This window comes from Herpailurus yagouaroundi, unplaced genomic scaffold, assembly GCF_014898765.1.
Source record: "Herpailurus yagouaroundi ecotype Mexico unplaced genomic scaffold, PumYag 198, whole genome shotgun sequence".
NCBI classification, from domain to species: Eukaryota; Metazoa; Chordata; class Mammalia; order Carnivora; family Felidae; genus Herpailurus; species Herpailurus yagouaroundi.
In genome coordinates this window covers 12,167,876-12,187,127 of record NW_024412429.1, presented here as the reverse complement: position 1 = coordinate 12,187,127, position 19,252 = coordinate 12,167,876, and the positions used below count along the sequence as shown (strand labels likewise).

Genomic DNA, 19,252 nt, shown 5'->3' with positions numbered 1-19,252 from the left:
TGGTTACTACAGCTTTGCAGTATATTTTGAAATCAGGAAATGTGATGCCTCCAGCTTTGCTCTTCCTGTCAAGACTGCTTTGGCTATGTAGGGTCTTCTGTGGTTCCAAATGAATTTTAGGGTTGTTTGCTCTATTTCTGTGAAAAATACCACTGGACTTTTGATTGGGATTACATTAAATGTGTAGATCACTTTGGGTAATATGGATGATTTAAATCGTCCAATATTAACTCTTCCAGTCTCTGAACATGAAACACTTCTTCATTCATTCGTGTCTTGAAATTCTTTCACCAATGTTTTCCAGTTTTCAGTGTACAGATCTATGACCTTTGTGGCTAAATTTACTCTTAGTATTTTATTTTTTTGATGCTATTGCAAATGAGATTGTGTACTTATAATTATTATTTTTGGATGGTTCATTATCAGTGTTAGAAATGTAACTGATTTTTGTATTTTAATCTCATTGTTCTTATTCTTCAGACCATGTTTCATAAAGCAGATTCCATTTATCCTAGTTCTGTTGCTTTCCTAGAGATCCAAGAATGTTTTCGATGACCTAAAAACAATATTCAATCTTTTACAAGGGTTACCATGAGACAAAGTGTCATTTGCCTAACCCATCTCCGTCTCCTGTACCTCTCTGAATCTAGTCCTTACCTAAGGCAGGGATTCCATTTGAGTCCTCTTTGAATTACGATGCACCCGATTTTACTCTCTACTCTCTACTCTACTCTACAGCATTTGTAGTTTGCAGCACACAATTCAATGCTTGTTCACTGCCAAGTTTCTTTTGCTATTTTCTGTTCATTAGCATTCTTGATCCTCCGACTGGATCCTCCACCAGGGTTAGGTCTTCTGCTTTTGTGTGTGTCCGCTTTGGGAAGCAGCGCAGTGCTAGAGACACAACCGATGATCAAAGAACACGGGCACCTACCTCCATGGTTAATTTCTCTCAGGTCAGTAACTACAACACTACCACTGTTTTCTGCTGAGTAGATGTAACACCTTCAGATCATACTTCCTTGTGCATTCACTCCTTCTCTTCCATTGTTATTCTTTCTGCTTTATAGCACATCATCATCATTCAATTTCACTTCTTTTTTAAAAAATTTTTAAATGTTTATTTATTTTTGAAAGAGAGACAGAGTGCGAGCAGAGGAGGGGCAGAGAGAGAGGAAAACACAGAATCCAAAGCAGGCTCCAGGCTCTGAGCTGTCAGCACAGAGCCCGAGGCAGGGCTGGAACTCCCAAACTGTGAGATCATGACCTGAGCGGAAGCCGGACACTCAACCGACTGAGCCACCCAGGCACCCCAAATTTCACTTCTACTAATATCTCATGCTTCAGTCTTAAAAATTTTTATCAAATTGCTTTCACCTGGGCTCTCTTTGAGCTTCAGTTTTTAAATTTAATCTGATTAATTAGCTAACAAAATCTAGTCAATATGGAACATTTGGTCATCAATTATAAGCCCACTTCATGTACAAACATTCTTATAACTTTTTAGATTTTTTTTTTTACTTCAAATGAGTAGTGTGTTACATATTCTCATTTTTATGTCTGATGAATTACTTGTGCCACTCTGATATGGTGACTGGCTTATACCAAAACTATTTTTAGTAACTCGTGTAATTTCTGTGGTCTTTCTATGACTTACTGGGGTGATTCACTGTTAAATAATTGTGCTACATTGGCAGCCTTTTATTTTATTTTATGGTGTGCCCTCCCTTCACGTTTGCTTTAGAAGGCTTGCAACATATTCACAGGATTCATGGATCCTGAATATTTGGCTACGTTACTTTCTGCCTTATGCATTGTTATCCAACATGACAGAATGACAGAGCTTCCCTGGAATAGTAAAAGCAGAGATGCAATATTAGCATTATGAATTGATATTATTATTTACTGAGTATCATCATTTGAAGGTGACTGAGGTTGACACAGTAATCTCAAAAGGCTTAAAAGCACAATGACATGGGGCGCCTGGGTGGCGCAGTCGGTTAAGCGTCCGACTTCAGCCAGGTCACGATCTCGCGGTCCGGGAGTTCGAGCCCCGCGTCAGGCTCTGGGCTGATGGCTCGGAGCCTGGAGCCTGTTTCCGATTCTGTGTCTCCCTCTCTCTCTGCCCCTCCCCCGTTCATGCTCTGTCTCTCTCTGTCCCAAAAAAATAAATAAACGTTAAAAAAAAAAATTTAAAAGCACAATGACAGAATCTGCAAGTGTTTATTAACAGACAAAGATAAATGATAATTTAGTGGTCGGCATGCTGGTGTGGAACACAATCAATTTGGATTAGATTCACATTACCGAATTGAATACCTTTTATTTATGCATAATGTTGGATCATGAATCAGATTTTTATTTATCACACTAGACTATAGCAGCAATCAAAGTTCAGAGCCCACTGTAAATTACTATTAACAGGAGAAGTACAACAGGTTTTCGTATTTCAGAAAGGACTGGGTTACTCAAGGGTAACTGTTTAGTCATTGTTTTAAGAAATCTGGACAGTTGATGAATCTATTTTCATTTGGGGGTAATGTTTTACAATGTTAGAGTGAGAACTGTCTTATATCACACTGGAACTATGACCATTCACTTTTTATATATGGATAAAGGAAGATAGAACGGACGATACCTCGCTTACCAAAAAAGAAAGCATATTCAGAATACACGTGATTGTGGAAGACAGTTGGTATTACCTGGGTCTAACTTGGAAAGAGAAGGTTTTGAGATATCCGGTGATAATGATATCTGACATAATCCAGAAAGCAATAAAACTTTCCTCAGGCCTCCCAGGAGGGAAGTCGCCTGTGGGGACTTGGGGATTTGAGGGATGCTCACGACTGTGTTCAGCGAGTGGGGTGTTACATCAGGTGTAAACTCCCAGTTGGCAAAGAAGATCGGTCCATGCAGCTGCTGTGTCTGACCTCCGGTGGAAATGAGTGCCTGAATTAAGCGTATTTTCTGCTAAACCAAATATTTTAAGATTTTTTTCCTGTTGAGAGTAATACATAAGTCATTATGACATTTTTTTTCTATTTCCACTTGGTCTATATTATCACATTGGTATCCGAGTGTATCTATTAATACTGAACTATTTAAAGCAAATGTATATGGCACACCAATTACCACCACTATCTCCCCCCCCCCCACCCCGATCACAGTGATTGAAAGCATTTGCACATAATGAATTTCAAAGCACAGCTCAAAGGAATATAATGACTTCTAGGAATATATTTTTCAAGGAGTAGCTACAGAGACTAAAAAAATTTAAGCATATCCATTAAAAACATTCCACTTTTACACAAATAAAGGGTTTTATAACATTGCAAAGACATCTTGCTATTGTTTACTACAGAACTTTTTCCTTTAAAATTCTTTTCATTAAAAAATAAATGTATAAGGGGCACCTGGGTGGCTCAGTCTGTTGGACGTCTGACTTTGGCTCAGGTCACGATCTCACGGTTTGTGAGTTCAAGCCCCGCATCGGGCTCTGTGCCGACAGCTCGGAGCCTGGAGCCTACCTACCTGCCTCGGATTCTGTGTCTCCCTCTCTCTCTGCCCCTCCCCAACTCACACTCTGTCTCTCAAAAATAAATAAACATTAAAAAATAATAATAAATGTATGAACCATAAAAGAAGTAAGGGCACACTAAAACATTTAAATTCACATTACAATAATTTTTTCCTTATTGTTACTTGACTATTGATGATTTTCATTTTAGAATATTAGTTGATATTTATAATATGAAAATTTAGTAAATAAAAAGTGGTTATAATAAATGTTTCCATCTTAGGACTATACTTCTTATCAAATTTATTTTATTAAAGATTTTCCTGTTTGGTTTAATAACTTGTTTCATGATCTCAATATACACTATTTCATGTCTTAGCAATTCTCTAGTGTCCAGGAAATTGTTCCTCTAAATACCTAATTTTTACAAGCAAGGCTCTTAATGTCCAGCTTCCCTGTGTTATAGCAATATCTGAAGGTTTTGCTATGGAGTAACCAGCACTTAGATTGGGCCTATCGGTAATTTCTCTTCTTCCATTATTCAAGAATAATGATTGACTAATTCTTTATTTATTCATGATTGATTCTTTCTTCTTCCGCCCAATGCCCCATTCCTTCACTCAAAGAATTATTATTTTCTTTATCCTGAACTTTGTTAAGTTAAGCAAGTCCCATATGACTTTGCTACTTCCCAGATTCAATTATATTCTAAAAAATTTCAGTGTCTCTTTGTTTCCTCGTATCTCTCAAATTTCATACATTATGATTCACTAGAGGCATTCAACCTAACCCTTCCCATCCATTTTATACCATAATCGTACATCTCCATCATTACTATCTTTTCAATTCTCTTTTCAACATGGCGTCTTGTCTTTACAAGAGACTATACACCGATGCGCCCTGGGAAAATATAGAGCATAAAATGTCTGCCAACTATAAAAGAAGTGAACAGGGTGTTGGAAGTAGGGAAGGGGAGAGAACTTTGGGGGGTTTTGTTTTTGTTTTTTAAATACCTACAACCACCCATTTGGGAGTCAAACGATTATTCTCATATTATACAATTTTTTTATAGGCTCAGAAAGTACAAGAGCTTGATAAACTCATACAAGTAACAAATGACAGCATAGGGGCATGAAATAAAATCTTCTAAATTCTGTTCCCATTGTCTTCTCTCTAGACTGCACCTCCACCTTCTGTGGACAAATAGATTTCATGTCTCTTGGTTGCTGGTGTTTTGTAGCATGCAGTTACTCAGTTATCTTAGCTCCAAAGGTCATACAACAAGCAGAAAGTTGGCTGCCTTTGAGGTAAGGTCAGATGGCACTTGAAGGACAAGCTGTTTGCTGACAGGATATCAGTTTACATGTTTGGACCTGCTGTATGTGGAACCTGAATTCTGAGACCTTTCTAACAGAGCTCTTGTATTCCAGGAGAGGATCAAGTTGGAACACCATCCTGATGGAAGCTCGTCCATATGTCTGATTGCAGATGAGAATGACAGAAGTCTTGGGGGTTCATAAGAGGACTAGGAGAGAATTCAGAATATTTCAACCTTTAAAAGACTACCAAAAATGCTTGTGGCTCCTCTGAGCCTGCCTTAGCACAAATCACTCTCAGAAATTCCATAACTGCTTTTCCTTTTCTTTTTTTCCAATTTTTTTAACATTTTATTTATTTTTGAGAGACAGAGACAGAGCACAAGCAGGGGAGGGGCAGAGAGAGGGAGACAGAAGCTGAAGCAGGCTCCAGGCTCCGAGCTACCAGCACAGAGCCTGACGTGGGGCTCGAACCCATGAACTGAGAGATCATGACCTGAGCCAAAGTCAGATGCTTAACCGACTGAGCCACCCAGGCGCCCCTATAATTGCCTTTCCATATATGACAAAATTCCAAAATCTTAACAAATATTACTACATGAAAATAATGAAAATCTGCATATTAACAAGGTCAACAGACAAATAGTAAGCTCAGAAACATACTGCATCTCATACCAAAAACAAAGAATTAAATCCTTAATATACAAGTAGCTCCCCTAAAAATGGGTAGGAACATAAATGGATAATTCACAATAAAATGAATACAAAGAATGCTTAAACATGTAGAAGGACGTTCAACTTCAGTAAGAAAGCAGATACCTTGAATTCGCTAATACCAAACTATTGTCTCCTTTCCAACCATGGCTTGCATTCCACACGTTTTTGTTTGTTTATTTGCTTTAACCTTGTTTATTCCATTCCTCTGCCCAACCCACTTTGCCACATATGTCTTTCTGGAAAGATTCTTTTTTAACATTAAAGATAATCACTGTCTCTTCTCTGGAGTCTTCACAGATGCTTTCCCTAGTATAATTAGTTGTTCACTCATGTGTCTTCCCTCGGCACATTAAATGTACTCGTAGGAGAGTATTAAAACATAATGTATTACATTGTGTTGTCGTCCATGGGTTGCGTTTTTGGTGTTTTTACCTCCTCTATCAGGAACAGGCATCTTGTTTTAGTCTTCTTTCACTCCTGGCACTTGGGCATGCTAAATGAGACACAGAAGGAACTCAGTCAATTTTGTTAAATACGTAAATGGATAAATGAATGAAAGTTCGAATGCAAAATAAATAAGTAAATAAACGAGAACTATACTGATCTCCTAGTTGGGCTATTTCAAGAATTTCCATGTGAAAGAGCTTGAGATAGGAGATAACAGGTGTCTGTTGGATTTAGCAAGTGGGTGTCACTGCCAGCTGCCACGTAGCAGTTTCTGACCTACGATGGATGGAAAAGTCCAGAGGATTCAAGGGTACTTAGGAAACAAAGATATGGACAGAGCGCTCTAGCCACCCCTTTGAGGAATCTGGCTGTGAAGAGAAGGTAAGCAATCAAGTAGGTTAAAAGAAGGCACGGAGACAAGGGAGTGTTTTTCACCGTTAGCATTTCAAGGTTAGAGAGACTACAGTGCAAAAGCTGGGGGAGGGACGTTCAGTTTTCGGTAATAGAGGTTAGGGAATTTGGATCAACCTCTCTCGGAGAATTAGAAAAGTCAGACCAAAATAATCTGCCTAGAGAGCTAACAAAGCAGGAAGCATTATGAGACCAAGATCTGATAGAAGGTGGAAACCCAGAAAGGCGATCCTAGCTTTTCCACTAAGGACGTCCACTGATTCTGGGAGAACGAGAGGATGAGAGACTGGAGGAGAATTTTGCTCGAGTCTCACAACTTGGGTCACACAAAAGAGAGTCCGGGTACCATCAAAGCCCAGAATTTCTGGTAACTACTCGGTCTTTGGGAGGGAATTAAAAGGACAGCTTCTCAGGAGTAAGAGACATTCAGGTAAACTGCCCTTCTGGGTGCTGACTGCCTTATTGGATGAAGGGTTCTGGAATTGCTAAGTCGCTTGCCAGAAACAAACCTAAATTTTCTCTGGAGGAATGCAGCATCATCCTAAGCATCATGTTATTTCTATCAGTTTTTAAATAACATCTCAAGCATTCAGTCAAAATAAGCATACAATCAAGGACACATCATGAACAAAGTCCAAGAGAAACAGACAAGGAACAGAGATTAAATGAAAATCAGATAATGGAGTTATCAGAAATAGACTTGTAAATAACTATCCTCAATATTTTCAAGGAGATAACAGATAAGAAGGAGAATTAGGATTGAGAATTATGGCAGAGAACAGGAAATTAAAAATAGAAATTTCAAAACTGAAAAATACAATAATCACAGTTAAGATCTCAATGAATGGGTGTAAAGTCCTTTCAAAAACATTTTTTAATGTTTATTTATTTTTGAGAGAGAGAGAGAGAGAGAGAGAGAGAGAGAATGAGCGGGGGAGGGGCTGAGAGAGACGGAGACACAGCATCTGAAGCAGGCTCCAGGCTCTGAGCTGTCAGCACAGAGCCCAATGCGGGGCTCAAACCCACGAACCTTGAATTCTGACTTGAGAACTGCTTGATAGACTGAGCCACCCAATCGCCCCTCAGTGAATGGGTTTAAAAGTGCTTTAGACACAGCTGAAGAGAGAATGGGTAAATCAGCGGATGGTTAAAACAAAATATCCAGAATGAAACATGGAGAGATAGAAGGATCAAAGGCACAGAGAAGAGGCAAGAAATATCTAAGATATAAATGACATCTAAGATATAAATAAACATCTAAGATATAAATGAGAAAGCCGAGTAGAAATTTCCTGGATCCCAGAAAAAAAAAAGAGACAATGGATTAAAACCATTTGAGAATTTTCCAAAATTAGCATAAGTTATCAAGCCATATGGTCAAGAATTCTTACAGATCTCAAGTAGGGTATATACAAAAAATACCACCTCTAGACACAGTAAAATTAAGGGCAAAAAATTTCTTAAAAAGCAGATGGAAAAGTCATATTATTTTGAAGGGAAAATTATGCAAGTGAGATCTGACTTCTCAACAGAAATAATGAAAGCCAAAAGACTACAGAACAATATTTTCGGAAAGGACCTAAAATGCTACCACCAGTCAAAATATCCTCGAAGAATGAAAGTTAAGTGTAAGCAGTTTCAGGTAAGCAAAAACAGAGGTATTTACCAACAGGTGATTTTTAGGCAGAAGGTAAATGATTACGGATAGAAACTCTATGGGGCGCCTGGGTGCCTCAGCCAGTTAAGCCTCTGGCTCAGGTCGTGATCTTGCGTTTCGTGAGCATAGGGCTCTGGGACTGACAGCTCGGAGCCTGGAGCCTGTTTCGGATTCTGTCTCCCCCTCTCTCTGCCCCTCCCCCACTCATGCTCTGTCTCTCTCTCTCTTTCTCAAAAATAAATAAACGTTAAAAAGACTTTTTTTGGGGGGGCGCCTGGGTGGCGCAGTCGGTTAAGCGTCTGACTTCAGCCAGGTCACGATCTTGCGGTCCGTGAGTTCGAGCCCCGTGTCAGGCTCTGGGCTGATGGCTCGGAGACTGGAGCCTGTTTCTGATTCTGTGTCTCCCTCTCTCTCTGCCCCTCCCCCGTTCATGCTCTGTCTCTCTCTGTTCCAAAAATAAATAAACGTTGAAAAAAAAATAAAAAAAAAAAAAGACTTTTTTTTTTTTTAAAAGAAACTCTACGATAAGGGAAGAAATAAAAAGGTAAATATGTGGCTGAATAACAGTCATAATTAATGTCCAGAACAACAATAATGTGTAAATTAGAAAGGAAGACCATGAACACTTTGTCTGGAAAGGTAGCAAAAATACAAAGTGACATTAGAACTTTATATCTCAAGGATGTTTTTATCCCTAGCTTACCTCCCTAAATAATACAAAAGGAATATATAATGACTAAACAAATAGGGGGGGAACACAGAATAATTTTTTGTAAAAATCCGCCCCCCCCGTGGGGCCCATGGGTGGCTCATTTGGTTAAACATCCGACTTCCGTTCAGGTCAGGATCTCAGGTTTGTGAGTTTGAGCCCCATATTGGGCTCTGTGCAGACAGCTCAGAGCCTGGAGCCTGCTTCAGATCTATGTCTCCCTCTCTCTCTCTCTGCCCCTTCCCCGCTTGTGCTCTGTCTGTCTCTCTCAAAAACAAATTAAGAAAAAAAAAAGGAATTGTTAAAATAAAATCAGCCCCCCCCCCAATAAAAAGAAAGAGGAAACAAGTATACAATTGATACAAATATAAAGCAAATAGTGAGATGGGGGATTTAAGTAAATAATAACAACAATCACATTAAATATAAGTGCAGAAACATTGAAAGTAAAAAGATAGAGAGAGATACTCTGTGCAAACACTGACCAAAATAGAGCCAATATAGCAATATTAATGTTAAAACAGACTTAAAGGAAAAGGTCATTAGTAGAGATAAAGGGAGAATAATAACAACAAATTGAATTCACCAAGAAGATATAACAATCCTATGTTCTGGATGTATATACAATGCTGGTATAATATAGCCACAAAATATATAAGGCAAAAAGTTAACGGAATTAAAGAAGAAATAGACAAATCCCCACTCAAAATCCCCCACTGGGAGATCTTTAACATGTCTCTTTCACTAAATGATCGAATAAGCACATAAAGAAAGTACTATCCCACCAGCTGTATTTTTTACAAAAACCAGAGAGAGGTTGAATGTATGTGAGAGCAGGGGAGGACCTTTCTATGGCCGCTATCCGAAATATGCCTAAATTTCCTTTCATGGCTTTCCGAAATATGCCTAAATTTCCTTTCGTGGCTTTCCGAAATATGCCCGCCTATCACATTTCCACATATTTTACTTTTTGCTCTCTATTATTCGAATGCCCTAGTCTTCTTCAACTGGTGAGTTCTCACTCACTTTTTTTTTTTTTAAAGCCTCAATTCAAATACCATTTCCCTGTGATTTCTCTCTTCCGGGCTCTTACAGGACCTGACTTATATTATGGCACATGTCGTTTTGCAAAGTAGGATTTATTTAGATCTTGCACTATGCACTCTTCGAAGGAAGGCATTGTGGCGTATGGGTAGATACATATAGCATAGTCCTTGATTTTTAAAGTTTATTCTGTTTATTGAATTACTTGCCAGGACACAATCCGTATCTTTTTTTTCTCCCTTCTTACCTCTATTTTAAAAGTAAACATCTCTCCTGCAAAATGCTCCATTCATAGTCTTGTTTAAAGTATTTTAGACTCCTGAAAGTGTACCACCAGCTATGCTCATAGAATTCTTAGAAATTCTTAGAAACGTGGAGGCACAGTGAATAGCTGGAAATCCCTGGCCACACCATGAACATCAAGGTTATAGTCCAAACATCAGTCAGTATGGAGAGTGAAGGGTGGATAATCAGAAAACTGGTTAACTGTACCATTTGAAAGGGTCAATTATCAAGACTTAAAACTTAGTAAGGCCTCTTGCTTTTGGAAGAAAACATTAATTAATTAGGATTAATAATACTTCAGAATGTATTTTCAAGGTCTGAAACGTGGCCTAGTTTGTCAGCGGCTCTGAATGCAACTTGGTCTTGCAATTTTAGTCCACTGAGAAGCAAATAGTCCTTTGGGGTCGGCTCATTCAGGAACATTCCAGGCAGGAAACGAGCTATTTGGTCTGAGAAATTGATGGTGGTCCTATGTTCTTTGGGAATAGTCGAGAGAAACAATGAAAACAAATAGCGCGTTACGATATGGCATCTTCACTATTTTTTAAACTTAAAGCCATTTGTAATTATTAACAGCTTATGTGTGGCTTTTGATTTCTTTTTATTTTTATTTGGGGGGGTAGGCAATGATTTCTTTTTTTTATTGTTTTATTTTTTATATATAATTTGTTGTCCAGTTGGCTAACATACATTGTATACAGTGTGCTCTTGGCTTTGGGGGGGTAGATCCCCGTGATTCATCGCTTCCATACAATGCCCCGTGCTCATCCCAACAAGTGCCCTTCTCAGTGCCCAGCTCTGTGTGGTTTTTTAAAATGTATTTTCTCTGCTGTACCTCCTCACTCTATCCCCAGGTTAGTACACTTTCAGATTTGTAATTGTGCTCAAAAAGTTCGACAGGACAAATGAAAGAGTAAATGAACATCTCACCCTGCACTACTATTAAAGATCTTGACTCTAAACCATAAAAATGGAAGGATAAATGTTTTCAAAAAAAAAAAAAATTCTAATATCTCTAAATGGGACATGAACTTTTGTTCCTAATTTTATTTTGGAATGCTTTTTACTTCCTCTGGTCCAAATTTTGAACTTGACAGGTTTCAAGGCCCACTCTTAAGTACTCACCCCCAAAATGGCTTCCTTTGTGTGTGAATTTGTGCCACTTTCCTTCTCTCAAACGTTTCAGAGTCTTTCAACAGCCTTCCTTTCTCTAGAACTTTCCTCAACACAATCCCTTAGTAGCCTGACACTTCTCTACCAATCACAGTTGTCTCCATTAAAATTTTAACTTTCTTTGTCAAGAGCTTGCCTTTCCTTCCTTATTTATTATTAAAGTTTTAAATATCCAAAGGAAAACTGATTAATAATTTCTCAGAACTGAAAAATCTGAGACTGAGAAAAAATAGACTTCAACGTGTTTATCTTCCTAAGACTTGTGAAATATAATCCCAATTGCAAAATGGAACAGCTCTTCACAATTCATACTGTCCAGACATCAGGGTATAATCTTTTAGTACAATAAATAGAAAATTCATTTTCCTGATTGGTGTGTAAACCTTAGGCTCCTTTTCTTTTTGTGCTGCAGGAGATATACCAAGCTATTTGTCTTTTTAAGCTTTGCAAATGTAAAACATATTAATATAGGTTACCTTAGTCTATTACAAATTCACCTCACTGTCTATTAACATATCTCAACTCTAACTCAATGGCACTTCTACCTGTATTATTCATTTTCCATTATCCCATAATCCAGGGCTCTCTGCTGAGACTCTATAAAACACAACCATTAAGGCCAAACTCAGGGATATCTGTCTGTTGGGACATGGATTAGACCATTAAGTTATTTCAGCAGGCTAGACCAAGTGCCACTCAATTGTAGTGTGAATCTCCCGCCAGTGCCTATTCTAGCCACAGCCCATGATTAAAAAGTTCCGTATTCATGTCAGATTGCCTCTAGCCCCAACTCGAATTAACTCACCGAGGTACTGTGCATGTTTAGTTTCTTAACCAAGGAACTGGCAGCCTAGGTATCCTCCTGTATATTTTCATCCAAATGAAGCTTTACAAACCTGAATTTCTCTAAAGGGAGTGCACGCTGAGCTGAAGAAAAAAAAAAAAAAATCTCCTGTTTTATCAGTCTCCGGTCAGCACATCATCTGTCAAAATCAATTGCGTTTCTTACCTTTGTCCTTATTAAGGATTCTAGCAAAATATGTATGAGGTGAAGCCACAGAACAAACATGGTAGCCTAAAAATGTCTAGAGTTTTAAAGCCGGCTCAGGGTCAGGGCAGAAAGCAAGCCGTGGGCTACAGGTTTGGAGTTACTGGGGTTTAGCAGCACACTTTTAAAAATGTCCGTAAGTCGGAAAAACCTAACTGTCCAACAATCAGGGATGTGTTAAATAGATCCTAATGCATTCGTTCACTGGGATGTTATGTGATCATTAAAACTGATGATAAGAGCGTATTTTTATTGCCTTGGGAGACAAGCAAGACAATTACAGAACTTTTATTTGTTGTGTGTGTCTATAACGAAACTAAGGGAGATTGTTAGGGGTGATTATTTCCAGGTTCGAAGTTTTCAGGTCATTGTATTATTTATGTTTTCCGCGTTATTGTTTTCATTTCCATTTTTATTACTTGTTAGGGACATTTAAACTTCTGCTCCCAGCCATGATGGGGGAAGAGGGGCTAGATTTCCCCTCCTTATTTACTATATACATATATATAGTAATATATACAAATATATATACATTTAATGTTCATTTGTGAGAGAGAGGGAGAGGCTGGGGAGGGGCAGAGAGAGGGGGACACAGAATCCGAAGCAGGCTCCAGGCTCTGAGCCATCAGCACAGAGCCTGATGCAGGGCTCAAACCCACACACTGCGAGGTCATGACCTGAGTCGAAGTCAGATGCTCAACCGACCGAGCCACCCAGGCACCCCCACCCCTCCCCTCCTTATTTACTTTAAGTACCCGAAAAATATACGCAACTGTGGTTTTCAGGCCTTGGACAGCAGGCAGTGCGGGACGCTCGTCGTTGAGCCAAGGAAGACAAGTGAGGTGCGCTTGGCAAAGTCTCAGCTGACCGCCTAGAGTGAGTCTCTAGGCTGCGGCCTAGAGAAGGGGGGCCCCGAGCTGAGTACGGCAGTATCTTCTGAGTTGAGGAGACCAAGTTGACAATTTGAGGAGTACAAGGTGGCTAGAATTGTCGTGGCAGACTGCCAGAGAGAAGAGCACAGAGAGCTGCTGGGATCTGCTGGCTCCTTCAGCTCAGCAGGAGTTAGCACTGGCTGTGAGGAAGCTGCTAGAAGTCAGGAAAAGAGTCACCAGAAAGGAGAGGAGTCACACCAAGATGGAAATTGCTCTTGCTCTCAACAGCCAGAGTGGAAAAACCTCACAATGTACGGGTACTGGTTTTAGTGCTGAACGCTAGTTTGAAGACTGCTCTCATCTTGCCTATCAAAGCTTAAAAGCAAGATTCAGAAGGACCCGTCTGTTTCTACATACCTGAACTACATCCCAAGACAGAGCTCTACAAAATTTAAAAGAATTCAGTATCCAACAGAATAAATTCACAATGTCTATTCAGAAATTATGAGATAAGCAAAGAATCAGGAAAAAAAATCTATAATGAGGATAAAACTCGATCATCTGAAAAGACACAGGAGTGGAAAACATGATAGGATTAATAGACAAAGAGGTTTTTTTAAAAACTGTAAATATACTCCATACGTTCAGAAAGATGGAGGAAACCATGTGAAGGGGAAATATAAAGATAAATAGAGATCCAAATTGAACTTTCAGAGTTGAAAAAACAATGTCTAAGATGAAAAATGCATTAGATGGAATTAACAGCTACTAACAGTGATAAAATGGTATTATTAAAAATACTTAATTCATTTGGAAGAAGGCAGAGAAAAGTAGAACAAAGAATAGATAGGATAAATGGAAACTATAGCAGGATGGCGGATTAATACTCACACAAATTTATATTCACATTCAAGATATAAGCTTTAAACACCTCAGTTAAAAGGTAGAGATCATCAGATTGGATTTTAAAAAGTATGTCTGCAAAACACCCATTTTAATTATAATTAAATAGGTTAAAAGTGAATGGATAAAAATTGATATACCATACTAGCATTAACCGAAAGAAAGCTGAAGTGGCTATAATAATATCAAGCAAAATAAATGTGAGAGTAAGGAATACGACCAAGGATACAGCAGATCATTTCATGGGGGTAAGGGGGTTGATTCTTTAAGAGGACCTGTTTATGCACCTAGTTAATATAGCTTCCAAATACCTGAGGCAAAACTGATAGGATTGAAAGAAACAGGTGACTCTGCAATTATAGCCAAAGATTTCAACATCTTTTTCTCAATATTTCACCAGCCAAGTGGACAGAAAAACCAAAGATATAGAAACCTTTAACAATGTTAGCAAAGAACTTGACCTAATTGATATTTACAAAACCCTATAATCACCAATGGCAGAATACGCATTATTAAGTGCACACAGAATGATTACCAAGATACACCATATTCTGAGTCATAAAAACTCCCCCTGAATTGAAAAGTATTGGAATTATAAAAAATATATCTTCTGATCAAAGTGGAATTAAATTGGAAATTCTGGAAATTCTTCAAATATGAAAACAAACAACGCACTCCTGAATAACCCATGAGTCAAAGAAATCAGAATGTATTTTGAATGGAGTGCAAATTGAACTATAACACAAAAAATATGGAGAATGCAGTTATTCAGTGCTTAAAGGAACTTCATTAAATGCTTGTATTAGAAATGAAACAATTTAAATCAGTGACCTCTATATCCCATATGAACATAAACATGTATTTTCTTAATAAGATTTTAATGAATAAATGGCAACAATATATAAACAGATAATATATCATGACCAAGTAGAAGTTATAGCAGAAATATAAGGTTGATTTAATCTGTGATTCATCATATTAACAGGCTAACACAATACAATTCATCATATCAGGAGCTGAGAGAAGAAAAATCACATGATCACAATGGCTATAAAAAAGCTATAAAAAATTTGACAAAATCCAACACTGATTAATAATAATAATAATAATAATAATAATAATAACAACAAGAAGAAGAAGAAGAAGAAGAGGAAAAACCTCTCAGCAAACAAGAAAGAGACGGAAATTTCCTTGATTTGGTAAAGGGAATCTCAGAAAAATCTACAGCTACATTACACTTAATGGTGAAAGCCTGGATGCTTTCCCCACAAGATTGGGAATTAGCTGATGTGTGTTCTTACTATTTTTATTCTGTAGTGTACTGTTGGTTCAGTGTAATCAGGCAAGAAAAAGAAATAAAAGGTGTTCATATTGGAAAGTAAGAAATAAGGTGAATTTCTATTTCCTAACCACAATCAAACAGAAATTGCCACTAGAGAAAAAATACCATCAAAAATAGAAAATACTTAGGGATAAATTGACAACAAAAGATTTGCAAGACGTGAACACGCAAAACCTCAAGATTTCATGGTGAAAAATAAAAGACCAAAATAAATAGATAGTGCGTATTCATTGGTCAGTCTTAGGATATCAGTTTCACCCAAAATGATCCACAGATTCAACACAATTTAAATCAAGATCCAAGTAGGCTTTCCTCAGAAATTCCCATGCTGACTCTAAAATTTACATGCAAACGCAAAGCTTTTAGAACAGCCAAAACAGTTGTTTAAAAAAGGGCAAAGTAAAGAACTAAGGCTACCTGACTTGAAGATTTATTATAAAGCCCCTGGGAATCAAAACAATGTTGTATTGGTATAAAGATATTCACACAGATCAGTGGAACAGAAAATAGTCAGATGTAGACCCATACGTACACGGACAATTAATTTTCAAAACCAGTGCCAAGGCAACTCAATAGAGAAAGGATTATCTCTTCAATCAGTGGTGCTAGAACAATTAGGTATCCATTTGCAAATTACGAACACTGTCCCTTTCCTTACACCACCACACAAAGAATTAACTGAAAACTGATCATAGACCTAAATGTTAGGCCTAAAACTATAAAACTTGTATAAGAAAAAACCAGACATTTAATGACCTTGGTTTTGGCAAAGATGTCCCAAATATGCCACAAAAACCCCACAAACTATAGAAGGAAAAACATGAATAAATTAGCTTTATCAAAATTGAAAAGCTTTACTTAAGACAAATAACACCAAAAACTGGGTAAAGTTTTGAACAGATACTTCACTATAGGAGATTATAAGTGAAAAGATGAAAAGATGGTTAATCCCATCAGTCATTACGGGAATGCAAATTAAAATCACCATGAAATATTGCCACGTTAAGAACAAAAATATGATGGCAGGGAGAATTCTAAGACGACCCCCAATAGTCCCCCTTACCCTTGTGTATAATGCTCTCTTAAAATCTCCTCCCTAGTGTGTGCGTGGGACCCATGAACATGATGAAATATCATACTTTTGGCAAAAGGACTTCTGTGGATGTAATTAAGTTCCCAAGTCAGCGGACCTCATGACAGGTAGATGATCTGGCTTGGCCTGACCTAAGCACATGAGCCCTTTAAGTCTGGATCTAGAGGTCAGTATGGAGAGATCAGATGCTGGAGGGGCATCCCATGCACCAGTGGTGGCTTTGAAGATGGAATGTAGCCACATGTCAAGGAATGTAGGCAGCTCGTAGGAGTTAGGAGCAAGCTCATGGCTGACAGCCAGCAAGGAAATGGCCACCTCGCTCCTACCTCCCGGAACTGAAGTCGGCCACACCATGCCAGCTTAGAAGACTTGAACTCCAGATCAGAATGCAGGCTGGATGACGTCTTGAGTTTAGCCTTGTGAGAATCTGAGAATCCTGCCACACTGGGCCTGAACTTCTGACCTACAGGACGGTGAGCTAATAAATGTGTGTTATTCTAAGCAGCTACGTTTGTGGAAATTTGCTACACTGCCATAGAAAATTGATACAATGGCTATGACACAAGTCTGCGGAGATGTGAAGACTAGAGGTCTCGTGTGCTCCTGGTAGAAATATAGAATGCACAAGCACTGAGGAAAACCGTCTGGTAGTTTCTTACACAGTTAAACATCCTCCTACCATAAGACAGAGCTAAACTACTCCTCATATATACCCAAGACAAATGACAACATATGTCCCACAAAGACTTGTACACAAATGTTCACAGCAGATTTATTTATAATAGGCAAAACCCAGGAACAACAGAAATGTGTATCCACAGGTTAATGGAAGACCAGACTGTGGTCTGGAATACTGCTCGGGGACAAAATTGAATGAAATCTCGATAAATGTAATGGATGAATCTCGAATAATTTTTCTGACTTAAAGAAACAAGACAAGAAAGGCTGTGTACTATCTATATATGCACTGTTTGATTCCATTTATGTAAAACTGTAGAAAATAAAAATCTCTGATGACAGAATATGGATCAGTTGTCCATAGGTAGTTAAGGAAGATAGAAATGGACTACACGAGAGAAGGAAGGAACACGAGAAGAAGGAGAGTAAAGGATAAGTTCACGATTTTGATTATGGTGATTGTTTCATGGGTATGGATACATTCCAAAGTTCATAAAATTGTATGCTTTAAATAATTACAGTGTGTTGTATGACAATTATACTTCAATAAAGCTGTAATGAAAAAGAACACACGGTCACTAACTATAAAATAAGATACAAACCAAAGGGGATAAAGTTCATGGTTTCCTATTCCATTCCTAGCTCCCTAACTAGTTGTCTAACTAGCTGCGTGAGTTTAGGCAAGTAGCATTACATCTCTAGTCTCAATAAATTCTTCTGTAAAATCAGTTGGTAGCACGAGATATTTAAGATCTTTCCTATGAATCTATAATAACATCAGCTACCTTTTACTATGTGTTTATGAAATACTAAATGCTGTACTCACTTTATGTCATGGGACGTGACTTAGAGAAACCAACGACTTTTCCAAGATCAAAAAATGAGGGAGTGTAAGATCCAGGGTCAAACAGTTCTGCCTGAGTCGACAGCCTGTGCTCTCAGCCCATTTGTTCTACATCTATAAGTGCAATTTGTCCGACCAGGACTCACTCCATGGTAACTTTCTGAGCAGTTTAGCTTTGGTATGTTCCACCACTGATCACTTGACCCTCTAGTCCCCCCCCTCCCCCAGTTAACTGTCTTTTCCCATGCTTTCACATCCAGTGTAGATAATTTGTCATGTGATCTGTGGGATTCAACGGCACAGCTCTTAATAATGTTAATGTGAGTCATCGAGCAGAGCTCCATCCACTGTGCTGAGAATTTATACCAGGTACAATTTCATCACCAACATAACAGCTCACAAGTTACAAGGTTTTAATGTAATTCTGAACCTTACTTTTTATTTTCTATCGTTGCCTTTCCCCTCCAGAAGAAAAATAGAAGGAAACAAAAAAGGACCCCACTGTCTATAGGATAATGCAAAATTTATTTAATTGAACTTCACTTGAAAGAGGAGGTACTATAAGTCCCTGAAGAGACCTCTCACAGGAGACATCAGTGGTAAGCTTTCTGTCTTTTACTTGGGTGTATTTATCAAGAGAGCGTATAGGTAGTATATATAATCACATGAAAGAGACTATGCTAATTAATTAATTAATTAATTAAGCTTATGAAACAGAAGAAAATAGGCTCATCAGAAAACTTTCACTGCCACAAATTAGCCCTGCACCCTCTTCCTGTCTTAAGTGGGCAAAGCGCTGCTGAATTTGTGACGCCTGGAGTGAGCTGATTAACAACAATCTGCTTGGCTCTAGAGAGAGCGATGCTCGGTTCTTTACGCCCCCCAAGGCTTACACTTTTTACGCTGGGTCCATAAGGAGGGTGTCAGGAGGTATGTGGAAGAACCTGTTGCCAAAAAAAGTTCCAGAGAAACAGCCCGGGGTGCGGAAAGAAAGCGGATCTGACTGGACTAGGTTCTTGTGCGAACCGTCCACGTTCCTCCTACCTGCGTTTTGTCTTTCTCGCTCTAGCCTGTGGATTCTCCTCGTTCTTCATTTCTCAGAAACAAGAGACTAACGACATGCAGAGACCGGGCGGCAGGGCCCATGTCTTGTCTTTTATTTCCTCGGTTCCTTGCATTTCAACTTGCTCTTGGAA

The 19,252-nt window shown here is 38.5% G+C and overlaps 1 long non-coding RNA gene across 1 annotated transcript; it reads right to left on the bottom strand.

Moving 5' to 3' along the window:
* Positions 1-5,479: 5,479 nt before the first annotated feature.
* On the bottom strand, positions 5,480-19,003 carry LOC121013117 (uncharacterized). Its single transcript, XR_005782505.1, has 3 exons — positions 18,950-19,003; positions 12,082-12,203; positions 5,480-6,043 (listed from the first exon to the last, which is right to left on the bottom strand). It is a non-coding gene; the product is annotated as an uncharacterized LOC121013117 (long non-coding RNA).
* Between the last annotated feature and the right edge of the window lie 249 nt (positions 19,004-19,252).